A 14737-nucleotide genomic window follows, 5' to 3' on the forward strand; every position below is an offset into this window, starting at 1 on the left:
TTTGTATGCCAAAGAACTGAAGGAATTCAGTTTACTGTGGAATATGTGAAATGTCTCTTGAATAATTTATGATGAAGCAACCTAATTAGAGGTTTATTAAGCTTTAATTTGATGCTTTAAAATTAAACTACAGGAATGGTGAAGTAAAATGCTTTTAATACTGTGTGTAGTGGAGAGTATATGAGTTACCCCATGTACCCATACCTTACAGGATCAGATCAAGTACTGACAGTTTAGTTCTAAAAGCTTTTAGGTGTGCTTATCTTGGTATGACAGTGCAGTTTTTTTTCCTTCTGTATTATTTCAACTTGCTTGAAAATCTTAGTAGGACATTACCATGTAGAGTACACATATAAAAAGAGGATTTTGGAGGGAGAGTATCCCTACCTGCAAGAAGGAAAGTTTCTACAGTAAACTGGAACTACTTGAAGCATTTGTGGGGACATGTGTGCCTTAAATAAGAAAAAGCCACATAGAATTTTTTTATTTAGTCCATTATCCTAAACAGGTATCCACACCCCTCTAAGAAATGCTGCTTTTCCAAGAAGCAGAACCATCTACCCAAAACGGGATGCTAATCACAGATGAAGTCCAACCTCTAGGAACTCTCTGTGTCCATATAGAACGTGGTGTGGAAAGTATTTCTGTCACTGGGAGGTGCCCCACAGAAACAATACAAGGTTTTAACTTGCATTGTGCTTCATAACAGGAACAGTGATTCAAATATAAAGATTTGTACTACAAAAATGTATGTGTATTCTCAAACGTGAATCCACCAATTTGAAATGCCTTAGATTATGACAGAAATCCAGGCAGCAGATCTTCAGCTTCAAGGAAGAGCCACAATTTTTCATTATAAAGTATTTAAGGTGTGTACCTGTTGTCTTGCTCTCCTCCATGTTTCATTAAATGCTTGTTTCTTTCATTTACAGCTGGGTAGACTATGTTCTTCCTCAAAAATGTAGACTGTTCCCAGAGGCAACTAGGAAAGCTGGGAAATCAATAATTATCAAAATATTTTGAATGAGAGTTTCACAGCTGCTGAAAGAACTTGGGAGCATAGATCATTTGCATGGGACATACTCAGAATTGTAATTTTGAGGGTATGTACTTGAGGACAGTACTTTCCTGCAGTCACATATTTCCAATCAATTAGACAAAATGCAAGATGTTATTCCAAATCCATGCAAAGCAGGCTTTATATTATAATAATCATATTCTTTAAATTTTTGAATTGGATAGTTGGCACACTTTCAAATGCCAGATCTGCCTTAATTGTTTGTCTGGCTTGCCTACACATGGATTATTTATATTGTGTCCTGTTTCTTAATGTGTTTCTCTACAGGCTTCAAGATCTCTCTGGTCCAGCGATTCTTTTATGGTTTGTTTTGCTTAGACAGCTGGAGACTAAATTCTGGTTTTAAGGGAGAACACAGAACTGTGCAAATATACGTTTTCAAAATATCTAGGAATAAACACACTGTCTAGCAAAGCCAATAAGCATGTTTTGCACACTTACTGTTTAGTGAAAAACAGTAAGTGTGTTTATAGAGAAATCAGTTTATAGATAAAGCAGCTATAAATTTATTTCCTGCAACAGAACAGGAAAAAGAAATAAGCTCAGAAAAACGTAGCCAGCAGTAAGAGATACCTGATTAAAAAAAAAATTACAACATGGCTACCAATTGGTTTTGTGAAAAAGTTAAGAACAAATCCTTCAAACTGAGGTAGCTCAGAGAATTGCCACAATCCTCTGGATTTTTAAGTGCATATATAATCTTTACAAAGCCTTTGAGATCTTCTTATTAGTGGAAAAGAACCCCACTGTTCCAAATTACAGCTTCTAAGAAGATGGTACACTGCCAGGACTTCACACAGGAAAATAACTGGTCCTGAAATTGAAACAGATCTTCTTTTTCAAGGAGCCTAAAAACCTGAACAGACTGTGCTCATTCACTTTGTGAAGATCCACCCTTGTGACCTAAGCAGGCTCTGTTAGCCATATGCTGATAGATATTATGCAAGTGCTGTATGTTCTCTCATTTGATGACTTGAATGCCTTCAGCTGTGTGTAAGATTTATCTGAAGCTCAAAAATAGAGCAAATTTGTCTTCTGCTGGCAGAAGTGCTGCACTTGCTTTTGAAACACCGTTAATCCTGAGCAGAGACTACCCGACTGAGAACATTTGTGAAACTATCTTTCAAACACTTGCCTTTAGTTAGGAGAGAAGTTGAAGACTGAGACTTGCTGAATCTTTGGTATGCAAAACCTTGAGATGAGAGCAGGTGGAATGACATGCAAGAGCCTGAATGTTAAAAGGGAAAGACCTAAATCTCGGTGGAAACAAGATATTTGGGCAGGATTGAGAGAAGATTAGCTGTCAAACTGAAAGAAGTCTGGTTGTTTCATTCACTGTGTATACTTCCCACATATTAAGCCTTCAGAATTCTGCTTTTCAAAATTAGAATTGAATTGTGTTGAACTGCTGTCCTACAGCTTTTTAAACACCATAGATATTACAAACAATAAGTAGAAGGGACAAGAGCTGCTCAGTATGAGATGGTATAAGACATTCTTCACACTCAGAGTTGCAAGGCTAATCTGCTTAAAATTAGCCTGCATGTCTTATCATCCCTTGGTAACTCATCTTGTATTGTAGCATAGGCATATTCATAGTAGCTGCCTGAGAGTATTCATTAAGAAATGCAGATTTTTTCAATATTCAAAATATTCTTTTTGTTTACTGTTTTCCAGCTCTTGTAATTGCAGCTCTCAAACTTAGCTGTACACCGTTAGACCACGAGACTTTTTTTTCCACTACTTTTATTCTGGAATCAGTAATTTACAATTACCACTTGACTGGAAAGACAAGAAAGAAAACACAGTTGAAGTTTTTTCCTAACAGATGATTCAAGGATAAAAAAACCCAAACACTTCAACACAACATCTAAGAGAAAATGAAATTGGATTTGAAGAATATTGGTGCTTTTTCCAAAGTTTTGGGAGCATGAGGAACAATTGAAATTTGAAGATGGGCCTAATGTTGAGAGACAGGGAGATGCTCAGAAGGTTATGAGAATAACCTCCCTGTGTACACCATGAGGGTCATTAGCAATATGGAAATTTCTTAATCTAACTTAGTAGAATCAAATTTTACACAGACTTCTGTGCTTGATTTCCCCCAAAACATTTGATATTTTTTTTTGTCTGTTTGGACAAATTCACATTTTTCTGTTTAGACAAAATCACTTATCATCCTAGGTGTTGCTCCCTTCTAACTCTGCCTTCAAAGAAAATCATACAGCTACAGCTGTGGTATGAATTTGGAGTCCTGTAACCCTGTACTGTTATTCTTCGTGCAGGCACTGCCGAGAACACTGGTAATGGTTTAGCTTTGAAGAGTCTCAGCTAAACTGGAGAAAAGTGCCCCTGTTGCAAGAAGTTATATTGAGGTAAATGATAAAGATTCCCATTTAGAAACAAGCTTGTATAGAAAATGCTTGATGGTTTGATAAAGCTTGCAAAGCATATAAAGTACTAATAATCATCAAATTATTAACAGTGTTTTGCACTTTATGTACAAACTGAGTGACATTCCCTTTAAAATTGTTGTGTTAACTTCAAATTTCACTGGAGGAGTTAAAGAAAAATCCATATAGTAACTTATCTTAATACTGTCTGGCTATGCATGAAAACTATTTCCTATAATTTAAGTGTGTTTGAATTTGAGAATATCAGTACTGATTGTAAATGCAGCTTTCAGTTCTCTTTTAAAAGCAGATTTTTAATTTTAGAAGTGTTTGCTTATTTTTAGTTAGTCTGTTTTGAAATTACAGTTGACAAGAAAGATAAGGGCAAAGATCAGCTAAGGAGGAAAAGGGAATTTTGTGTCTTTGTACACTTGGGGCAACTCAGAGAAATTGGAACAGATGCAGTTTACTTGGAAGTGAAAAGAATAAGTTGATTAGGAATGTTTGTTCTATCCAACTCTGATTGTGTAACCCTGAGGAGACTCAGCTGTATACTGGCCTTGGCATACACATAATCCAAGCTTCCATAGTCTGATGTTGATTAAGGAGTGAAATGTTTAATGATTTATTTTTCTTCAATAAAAATTGCAGTAGGCAGCTAATACCAGCCATGAACCCCCTACATAGTCACGAGATAGTTCTCCACAGTGGAATAACATATATCTGAAATACATCAGTCCTCGGGCTTTCCACTGGCATATTGACTCCCACATGTTTATTTAAAAATAGCATATATTAGAATAGCTTGACAGAAATTGTGACTAGACTATTAGTCAGTAACCTCAGGAAAAGGAGGCTAAAAGTATGCCAAGTTGACACTTTCTTACAGTGTACTGTAAACACTGGAAATAGTCATTTGCTGCTCAAGTCCAATAGTGTGAAAGAAAAACACTTAAAAATATATCAGTATGTAGTCAGCAGTTATAAAAAAACCTAATCTGAAATGAAAAAGACTCTTGTTCTGATCTCTGTTTACCACAGTGATGTTGCTGAGTAGCACCAATGAATCATGAATTGTAACCTGCCAGTGTTATTGCTACCACTGAAGTTGTCAGTCTTGGTAGGAACTGGAAATCTCCAAAGCCAGGTAGGAGACAGCAAAAAAACATGATGTCTCTATTACTGCCTCTCTTTCATAACAAGTTAACTTCATAAACATCAGAATTAGGAAGCTGTTTGCCCGTGTATGTGTGTTTTATGTCTGCTTGCACGCTTTGTCTCGAGTTTTCTCTCTGGTTAGAACATAAGTTCTCTTTCCTGGAAATACTCAGAATTTTAAGAAAGCATAAATATGTTCTGCAGCTTTTCTCTCAGTGGAATATGTAATGTGATTACATAAAGATCTCTCCCTTCCCATCTGTTTAGTGTCACAGAACTTGTGGGAACATAATATCTCTGAGGCCGTGTCCCTCTGTCAAATTTTGTTAAAATTGAGGAATGTGTTCCAAAGCTATTGAAGGAGATAAACAGTGTGAAGTTATAATCCACATTTCCTTAGGATCGGGGGGAAAAAAAAATCAGTGTTCCATATCTCTGTGACAGAAAAACAATTTAACTTCATTACAAAATTTCACTGCTGGGTTTACAGTATCTGTGAATTATGTTATTGCTGGGTTTGCCTTACTGGCCTTTTGTTTAGATGGAACAATGTAGTATTTGCTACTTGGGCTTCAGGAGCTGTTTTTGGACACTGTGGGTGAGGCACTGTACAGCTGACGTCATGTCACTGGCATCAGGGGGAAAAAAGGAAACTTTGCAAACAAAATTTTGATTAATACTGAACACCAGTCTTACTTTTCTAGTCTCTGATGGTTAAACTGAAGATGCCACCATAAGCACTTACTGAGGAAAAAAATCTTGCTTATTCGGTTTTTGTTTTCCAGGTAAAATATTACATCTGAAAATGCAGTCAGTGAGGAGAGTCAGTTAGTCAAAACAGACACAAATACGAATTCTGTCTATTAGTTGTTTTTGTCTCTCTGTTTTTTAATTATACATTTTGCTTTCAAACCTAAAATTTTAAAATCTTGACGTAGGAAATTATTAGGTTAAGAAGATATTGAGTTAAGAAATTATTGCTCCATGAAAATGGGTTAGCTGCTGGGGAAAACGAATAAATGAAGATAACTTAAGACATGGATGGAACATAATTTCCAGCTTCTACAGTTTTGGTTTAGCTTGGTGCTGCTGTGTCTCAGCTTTACTAATTTCGTGGAGACAATATCTGTTCTCCGTTAAATTGCGGCATTTTCTTTCTTATTATCTTTTTTACAATTCAGCACTTGAGGTACTTTCCTTTTCTGTCCTTGTTCACGCTATCGGGAAGTTCTTCAGAAAACTGAATTAGGCAGTTGATAAAGTCACGTATTAGATTATGCTCCTCATTGAATTTCACACAGTGAAGGTTTCCCTCTGTCCATGGATCCAAAGCGATGATGCGTGGCTGCTTTGCCTATGCTAATGGAATATCTAACTTTGTTTTGCATTGGTGGAAATGATCCATTGCTCTGTTGAGGGAGTGGAAATGTTTTGCCAGATACAATTTTCCTGGTCTTACTAAGGCAACAACAATTGCTTTTTAACAATGCAAATGAAAAGCATCAGCATAATGATAGTTCTCTCGGTATTTGACAAATTACATATGTTTGACTTTTTACAATTATAATGAAAGTATTAGTAGAACTTAATAACACTAAATAACTGTTCTTTCTATATTTCCATCCAAAAAAAGAACCTGAGTATTTTATAGTTTTTTTTTCTTCTGGAGTCTAAATCTCCTAAAGATAATAATTTTAAAAAAGTATGACATTGTATACTTTAATTGTTTTCTTTTCGCCTCTTTCATCGTGTGAGTTCTATGAAAGATGGCTAAATAGTCTTGGCAGTTGTTTTGGAACTTGAGTTTTGTAAACTGCTGTGGCTCGGTGTCAGTCATCATATATATGAAGGCTCAGTTTTAGAAAATACTTCATTGTAAGGTGTTTGTTCTTTAAAGAAAAGCCACTGAAGACACATAATATGTTTTAAATTGATTGCTGTATGTTTTCAGGGTCTCTGGACTGAGGACTGATGGCCAGTACATTTTGGTTTATTGTATTTCATAAAACCAAAAGACAAATCCTTTCCAATAGCTGAGCAATCCTTGGTGTCATTAAAGAGCGAATACTTGAAGAATATTAAAGAACAAAACTCAAAACAACACTCTAAAGCCAGAGGTGACTATGCATTTAAGGAAATAGTGGTGCACCAGCCACTGATATAAAGGTACTGATATATTTATTTAAAAATAAAATTGTGTTAGTCATTTTCTTAGGTATTATCTTTGCTTTATGCTTTCTCACATTAGCTGCTTCCATTTGCATAGCAGCATTCTCAGCAGCATAAAATGCTTTCGTATAATAAACTTTTCTCTCCTTTAAGGGACTGCAATGTTTGTCTTACTCATTTTTTTTGGAGAGTGCAAGCATAAGTAAATGTTTGTCTCTTCTAATGGCTAATGCTACTTATTATTCTGGCTCTTACCTTTTTTTTTTTTTTTTTTTTTTGAGATTTTGTGGTGGGTTGGCCCTGGCTGCACATCAGGTGCCCACCAAAGCTGCTCTTTCTCTCCCTTCCTCGGCTGGACAGGGGATAGAAAATATGAAAGGCTTATGGGTCAAGATAAGGGCAGGGGGAGATCCCTCAGCAGTTAGCAACACAGGCAAAACAGACTCAACTTGAGGAAATTAGTTTCATTTATTAACATTGAAATTAGAGTAGAATACTGAGAAATGAAACCAAATATTAAAACACCTTCCCTCCACCTCTCCTTTCTTCCTAGGTTTAAGTTCTGATTTTCTCTACCTCCTCCCCCCCCAGTGGTGCAGAGGGCTGGAGAAGGGGGGCTCTGGTCAGTTCATCACACATTGTCTCTGCTGCTCCTTCCTCCTCATGGGGAGAACTCCTCACACTCTTCCCCTGCTCCAGTGTGGGATCTCTCCCACAGGAGACAGTTCTCCATGAACTTCTCCGATGTGAGTCCTTCCCACCGGCTGCAGTTCTTCCCAAACTGCTCCAGTGTGGGCCCCTTCCATGGAGTGCAGTCCTTCAGGAACAGGCTGCTCTAGTGGGGGTTCCCCACTGGGTCACAAGTCCTGACAGCAAACCTGCTCCTGCTTGGGCTCTTCTCTCCATGGGGCCACAGGTGCTGCCAGAACCCTGCTCCAGTGTGGGATTTCTAAGGGGTCACATCCACCTGCTGTGGTGTGAGATCCTCCATGGGCTGCAGGTGGGTCTCTGCTACCTCTTGGACCTCCATGGTCTGCAGGAGCACAGCTGCCTCACGGGCTGCAGGGGAATCTCAGCTCCAGAGCCTGGAGAACCTGCTCCTCCTCCTCCTTCTGCCCTGACCTGGGTGTCTGCAGGGCTGCTCCTCTCAGGTATTCTCACTCCTCTCTTTGGCTGCAGCAGCACAGTTTTCCCCCATCTTGTACACGTTGTCCCAGAGGCACTACCACAGTCACAGGTGGACTCAGCCTTGGACAGTGGTGAGTCTGTCTTGGAGTCATCTGGAACTTGGGCTATCAGATATGGGGGAAGCTTCTAGCAGTTTGTCATAGCAGCTGCCTCTATAGCTGCTTTGCAGCCCCCCTGCTATCAAAACCTTGCCATGCAAACCCAATACAGATTTCCAGAACAGAATTCCCAACTTTTAGGAGCTCTTGCTCAAAAAACTTTCAGCCTTTGCTACAAAAGAAATTACGAAAATGTCTAAGAGGTCACAAGTTTTGGGTTAGCTTCACTTTTTTGGTACTTAGCCTGTTCTTTGGAATATACTGTCACACTTAATTTTTTCAGTTCTCTGCACTTAGTGACACCTAACAATGGACTTGAGGGTGTGTCACGTTTTTAACCCATTAACAAGTGGCCTTTTCCCCTGTGCTGTTAAATTGTGTGGGCTCTAGTGAGTTCACCTCATTACAGTATTTGCATATTCTCTAATAAGGATAATTTTCCTCCGCACATCCTTCTCTTTATTATTTATCATCTGCAGTCTGTGACTTTTCTAATCACTAATCAGAGTTAGCAGAGGTTTGGTAATGTGTGGGATTTTATGGCACTGTCAGAGCTGCATTCAGCTGCTGCAGTCAGTGATTTATCGGAGCAGGTGGTGCCAATTTCTCTGTTGTTTGTACCTGCAAACAATTGGAAATCAACTGCATGTCTGGAACCCTTTGGTGGATAACACTGATGGTCTTGTCTGTAATGGTTGGTCCATGTGCTACTTTTGTTTGACTCTGCCTTGGAACTAGATAGGCCATTCTGTCTCAGATGTTTGGGTTTGCCTTTTTTTTCAGGCGTTTTAGATTCAATCTACCAGTGTCCAAGGATCCTTTTTATGCAATATCATTATGCAATATCATTATTTTTATCCCTAACCTTTTCATTATACTCAGCAGAGTACCCAAAGAGCCTAACCTAAAACACCTTTTCTTGTGCTCTGATAGACAACTCATTTGCATGCAGACTGTAGGACTGACTGACTGTATAATCTGAGATTAGTCACAAAATTCTCTTGAATCTTTACTTTGCTTTATGTTTTATTGGAAAACATCTTTCTTGCGTCCCATGTGTGTATCAAGGTCCTCAGATTTCTTCAGTGCAGTCTGGGTTAATTCATGCAGGGGCAAACAGCTAAGAAAATGCTTCAATATAGCAGCTACTTCTAAATCAGCTATTGTCAGAAACTGGGTACCAACAAAAAGGTAACTTTTGCAGTTAAACAGAGAAGCCATCCTGAAATGTCCTGCAGCTGTTTTCCATATACATGCTCAGTTTTGCATCTGCTGGCAAACTTTAATTTATCAGTTCTTACTAGTTTGTTCTCACATTTTTAAAATAAACCCAAGTAGTGGCATGCTGGAGCTATACTTCGCTGAATGTGCTTACAGAAATTTAGCTTTGTTCCATCTCTGGTTGTTTATAACAGAAAGTTTCACAGCTTTACCTGTTCTGCAGGAAAATCAATTAAAGACAAAAGGGGTATGTGTGGGAGTGGAAGTAAGCTTGTGGTGAAAGGTGGGGAGGAAAAAGAGTTATAAATGAACACGATGTTTGTAGCTTCAATGTTCATTTTAGATGAGTAGAGTTAACAAAGCTCTGTGTGATCTAGCTTTCCTAAATAGCTTTTCATAATGCTGAAACGTGCTGGATGTTGATGGATTGATCGGAATGTGCTCTTTCACAAAGTGCACAGTAAAAGGTCCACAGAGTGAGTTGAATTGCAAAAGCTGACAAATTGTTTCTAGCATGTTTGCTGCTAAGACACAAGACTTTTGCTGCTTGCTTGAAATGGAAGAACAAACAAGTGGACGGGCTCTCTATTGTACACGGTCGGCATTTGGGGAAAGACGTCGCCTTAGAACTGTGCTGATGGCTGTGATTGCATCCCAGAGAGGAAGATGAAGTGTGTTTAGCTGGCTGTTTTAACAGGAACATGAAACCTTGTCTGGGTGAAAAATGTTGATGCTTTTATCGATAGGGCTCAGTAAACTGTAGAGTATATGCTGCCATCCATTTTAAATGCAATAAATGTAAGCGCTACCGTAATTAGTTGTGGTACACTCGCTTGTATTTCATTTTCCCAAGCTTGTTTCAGCTAGTTTTAGTTTTTCAATTGCTTCCCTCAGACGTTTGTGGCAATCGAGAGAACTTTAATATTATTCATTATTTTAATTTTTGTGAGTAGGTTAAATATTGATTTTAGTATTAAAAAAACAGAACCGGAATTGCTGAAGGAATATTCTGCAGAGATACTCTTTCAGAGCAATTTATCTTACACGCAGGGTTTGTGTTGAGAGGTCATGGTCAATGACACAAAAAGGTGCCAGCAAAATCCCAGGCGGTGAATTCAATTGTATTGTGATTGTTGTCTTTGCAACATGACACTGTAGAGATCAAAAGTATCAGTGGGTTCAAGAAGAGATTAAATAAATTAGTTAGGCATGGGATTCCTAAACTGTGCCCTGAGCTCTGGGAAATAGATTTTGTTAGCATTTCTGTCTGTGGATGTTTCTACACCCGGAGAAACTGCACACAACCTTTTGGACAGTCCTGAAAATGTGGTAAAATTGGTTTGGGCCTGCAAAAAAATGTAGATAACTGAAGCTGTCAGCAACAGCAAACTCATTTTACTGAAATGATTTTGTGTCTGACATACCTGACCTTTATTTGTCAGAATATTGACTTGGGTACAAAAGAGTTTCAAGCTCTGGTCAAAAGCTCAGTGTGCTTTTATTTATACATGATCATATGTTTCAAAGAAAAAGAGACATTATTTTGGCAAAAAAGACTTACAATTTTAATTACAATGTTAATTAAATAAACAATAATTAAAATCAGGGAAAAACCCGTCTATTTTGAGGCATTATGGATTACTGTAATAGTAAAGAGTAGATAAAGAGCTAAAATGAAATCTTCAGTCACTGGGGTTTTTCAGGTTTTTCATAACATCAAACAGCTTATATATAGAAATTCAGATTTATGGTGAAAGAAAAGAGGCTTATCACAGCTAGTATAAGAGAGAAATAATAGAATATAATGGGCATTTAAACCAAAATCTTTAATCAGCATTGCAATTGTTATTGTTATTATAATCCCATTTTATTATTTTCAGGGTTAGGTTTACCGTGTTTCTTCACAGAACAAAATTCCTTTAGCTGCTGGATTTGGCTGAATAGGTCTAGTGCTTTTCCTAAAATCATTTTCCTCAAATTGGTTCTGGAAAGTGCTCTAACCCATCTGGCAGGTGCTCTCTCCTTCTCTCTCTCTCTCTCTCTCTCTCTCTCTTATTGCAGCTGTTCAATTTTGTATAAATAATTAAATATTCATTTGAAAAGGTATTGGCACTCAGGTGTTGCCCCTGCCAGCTGAGTGCCCTAACCCCAAAGCTATAGACTTGTTTTCAATGCTCTCTATTTGTCTCAATGAATATTTCAGTGTTTCATGTAAAATTGAACAGCGTGAAGAGGACTGACTTTGGGAGATCTGTTGCAGCATGGTAAAAACGTTCTTGCTGTCATGTAAAAGAGGAAGAATGAAGTTAATCATGGAGACATTAGATATGAGGTGTATATGAACGAGAGTCACCTCACACCTCATAGAAGAGTCATAGCTGTTGTAAATTCAAGTGTAAGGGAGTTACAAAGTTCTCTTGTGATTATTTTTCTTTCAAAAAGAGCAAAATGAAATATTTATTGATTTGTTGGAAGCTTGAAAACATTTTAGTGCTAGTTCTTTTATTTGGAGACTGTAATTCTTACATTATGGATTGATGTGCTGTTGCCTTCTAACCTGCTGTTGAAAACTGTCCCCCAGCCAAGCATCAAGAGCAGGAGAGATGGGAGTTGACCTGTTCATCTGCCCAGTGTATGAATTCAGAACTACAGGGGGGCTATTCACGTGCCAAATAATATCTCGTGAGTGTGAAATTAAAAAGGGAAATGAAGTACAAGGAAATACTATTGAAAGTTTCGGGTGTTACCACAAAAACATAGGATAAAACAGGTGTTTTTCAGTAACTTTTCAGTTTCCAGTGTTCTACCAAAGCTGTCCATTGTGTTTTGTTCTTGTGGTACATAGGAAAATAGAGGCCAAAGGATTAACAGCTGGCAAAATAAACCACATTAGCTGAGTATCAAGGAATATCATTTAGGAAAATTGGGTAGGAGGTGTTATTCAAATTCTGAATTTAAAAACCCCATCAAATCCTTATGTCATCTGTAGTTTAACACCAGCTATTGGTGTGTACGCCTATACATAGACAGATATGTCTACAGATACAAACAACTTTCAGGGTATTTTTTCCTGTTAGTGTCTCCCATTTTGAAAAATCTGCACTTTTCAGTTTTCCAAGCTTTTTATCTTCTTTTACTTTCAAGTTAGTTAAGTGCATTCTTCTAAGAAAAAAGGCAAATTTACCAAAAGAAATCCTATTTGTAGGAACTAAGAATACTAAGGTTGTACTTGAAAATGTATTTTGGATGGGGACTTTATTTCAACAAGATAATTTGCATCATAAGTGCATGTTCCCTCTCTTGGAGTACACTCACACTTTCTTTTTTCTCCTTGTGAACAGTTTCTTAAAGAAGAAATGCCAGAAGCTAAGTACTCTGGTTTTTAGTTTAAAATGTCTCATGATGCCTCTTTTATGGGCTTCTGAGGTCCGTGAGGCAGACTCTCTGATATCTTAGAACTTTGCAAAGTGTGAATAAAACAGCATGGCTAATTCCAAAGGGTCTGTTTTGATGTGATACCACTTTTCTAAAATGTAAATGGTAAAACATGTAAGGTAATCGACGTTCAGACTCAATATTTGAAACTGTTTACATCTGCACTTGTTTGCCTTTCCTCAGGCAATTTTAGCTGATGGCATGAAACCTATTGGATGCTTAACCTTGACAATCAGTTGTCATCTCTCCTAGGAAATCTGTTTTGAGGAACCGAATGTTCTATACCCAAATTCTGTAATGTTCTTTTCCTTCCAGTAGAAAGAAGACTTGCAACCAGTTTCTGAGATCTGCTTTATCTTTTATCCTTGGTGGGCTTCAGTTTACCTATTTCCTAATAATTTGTACTTGTAATACTGTAAAAGATTTGATGAAGTTTTCCCTCAACACTTTGAAATTAGCAGAGGCAAAGATGTGTATTAGAGTGCTGCACTAGTATTGCAAGATAGAACTATCTTTATTTAAAAACAATCAGCATGTGTCAGTGCCTCCAGATCCTATCTGCAGTTCAGTATGAAAGCTTGCTGATTGTGGTACTGCAGGAAAGTGAAACTTCTCTGTTTATATCTGCAAGGAACTAATAAATGTTTGTCTTTCTCACTTTTGTCCAGTTAAATTTAGCTCACTGCTTTCTCATCTTCCCTGGAGAAATCTAAAGAAGGAAAGTATATTCTTTCTCTGAAGAGCCCCTCCCAACCCTGGTTAGCTGGAGGTGAGAACGTCTGAACATCCCAAGAGTTGAGTTACCAGGTAGCAGTTTACTTTTACTGCAATATTATGTGTTTGAAATGGACTTTCCAGCTCTTTATATTCACAAGTCACTGCATACAAAACTCAGAGATGGATTTTTTTTCATTCCTTTGAACTCCTTGTAGTCCTTTCCCCTGGGAAAATGGGTATAAAAACCTAATGATGTCACTTTACACACCGAGTGTGGGCTGGATGGCACTTTTTAAACAATTGTGTAAAATGTTTGCTTTAATTTTGTCTCCTGAATGTAATAAAGTGCACAGGCACAGTGACAAATTTCTAGGATGTTTATCAGTAAGACTGGGTAAATTGCCTGATTCTTAAAAGCAATTAGGCCACAATTAGTTTTCTTTAAATATTTCACTGACCTCTGCATGCAAGCTTGAGGTCCATAAACATATTGAGTATTTTTTCACTAATCAAAGAAAATCATTATTGAAAATGTTCCAATTTAGAAATTTTTATAAATAATTCAGATCTAAGTCAATCTGACTAATTTCCTTGGGGTATTTTTGTGGTTTCTTTCTTTGTTCTTTAATTGAATATAGCTATAGGAGAGGAAACTCCAGACTTCTTTACCTCCCACATCTTTGTTTTGCCTTTTAAATTTTTTTTTTCTAAAGGAAGTAGTGTCTAAGAGTGAGGAGGGGTACTGACAGTACTGGAAAGTATGGGGTTTTTTAAAGTTGTAATGTTTGTGAACACTAAAGGAGCAACATTGCCATTTTACTCTGATGCTGGAATGTTGTTGGTATCTGTTAAGCACAATCCAGTCATCTGTATTTAGGTCCATTAGTTACCCAAGCACTTGCCTATTTGCATTACAGACTGTAGGCAAGTTAACTCTTGGTGCTAGAAATGCTTTGGTCTATTCCAAGGATTTCAGAGGAATATGAGGCCTGTTCAGCCCACCTGGCTGCAGCAGCTCCTACTTCAAAGTCTAGAAAACCATGAGGCGAAATATTTTCTGTTCAACAGATTTTTCTACCCATTAACAGCCAATTTAATTGAATATGCTGTGTGCTACTTGAAGTGCCAGCTACCAGAAACAGGCAGCATGTGTATTTCAGGGAAAAGAAGGAAACTTTGCTTTTAAAGTCTGTTTTCATCTCCTGTGAATGTTTCACCCACGAGCTTAGGTTTGCAGCCAAGTGAGCACAGCTTTTCCTCAATGAAGTCTTAGATAGTTT

The 14737-nt window shown here is 37.6% G+C and overlaps 1 long non-coding RNA gene across 2 annotated transcripts in view; it reads left to right on the forward strand.

The window, feature by feature from the left end:
- Window positions 1-14737, forward strand: part of LOC113984487 — a 120204-nt gene that overhangs the window by 18358 nt on the left and 87109 nt on the right. Inside the window, exons 2-4 of one of the 2 annotated variants that reach the window (XR_005566000.1) lie at window positions 3364-3453; window positions 4513-4618; window positions 13409-13524. This is a non-coding gene — a long non-coding RNA (uncharacterized LOC113984487). Of the gene's footprint in view, window positions 1-3363; window positions 3454-4512; window positions 4619-13408; window positions 13525-14737 lie in introns of those variants that run through there. The other variant, XR_005566001.1, reaches the window with a different exon arrangement.

Source organism: Pipra filicauda, unplaced genomic scaffold (assembly GCF_003945595.2).
Source record: "Pipra filicauda isolate LSUMZ 115617 unplaced genomic scaffold, ASM394559v2 scaffold59_size3379749_pilon, whole genome shotgun sequence".
Lineage (NCBI taxonomy): Eukaryota > Metazoa > Chordata > Aves > Passeriformes > Pipridae > Pipra > Pipra filicauda.